Here is a 725-nt window from a genome sequence, read left to right as displayed (position 1 = left end):
ACTATTCTTACTGTCCTTGAGTTTGACTGTAGAGGAATCCATATTTTTGGTTAAAATCCCTGAAAGAGTTGTTTTGGCCTGGGTGTCCATATCTTTAGTTAAATTCCCTGAAGGAATTCCCAGAAATATTGGTGGAGCTCCCCTTAGGAGCTTTCTTAGGCTTAACCATGGTAGCGACAAAAGCTAAAATGGCGCACTTCCCCTACCTAAAACTTCTCCACTACCTATTCCAAATGGAGAAGAAACCTAATCCTAATGAAAGAAACCCATCTCCTGAGTTTAAAGTGGCCATCTAATGAACCCCCTTGAGGCAGTGCCCGCGGGGTTCACCTTCATTCAAGGAGGGGACTCTAAGTTGGAAGTGGCCAAGGCAAACAAAAGAAATAGAATATCAATCCCAATGATTGTATTCTTGTGGTAAAAAAGATATTGAAGACAGCCAAAAGGAACGCGATGCGTCCTTTGAAAACCTGGAAACAGGTATTGTAGTGGCCTGTAATGTGCGTTCTCGCATCTCAAGTATTAGGGAAACCTTGCAGACTAGTAGTGCTGGTCTCTAGAGAAGCAAGAAAGTGATGGCTGCTCAAAAAGGGCAACTATGCTTAGCAAAGCAGTGACTGTCGCTGATAAATGGCAAGTATGTTGAGCGAGGGAGAGCTGGGGTTCATTAATAAGCGAGAATACACAAAAGTTTATGTAAGAAGCTCCAAAGCTTAGTCTGTCCT

Source organism: Penaeus monodon, chromosome 15, assembly GCF_015228065.2.
Source record: "Penaeus monodon isolate SGIC_2016 chromosome 15, NSTDA_Pmon_1, whole genome shotgun sequence".
Taxonomy (NCBI): Eukaryota; Metazoa; Arthropoda; class Malacostraca; order Decapoda; family Penaeidae; genus Penaeus; species Penaeus monodon.
Note: the sequence above shows the minus strand (reverse complement) of the source record.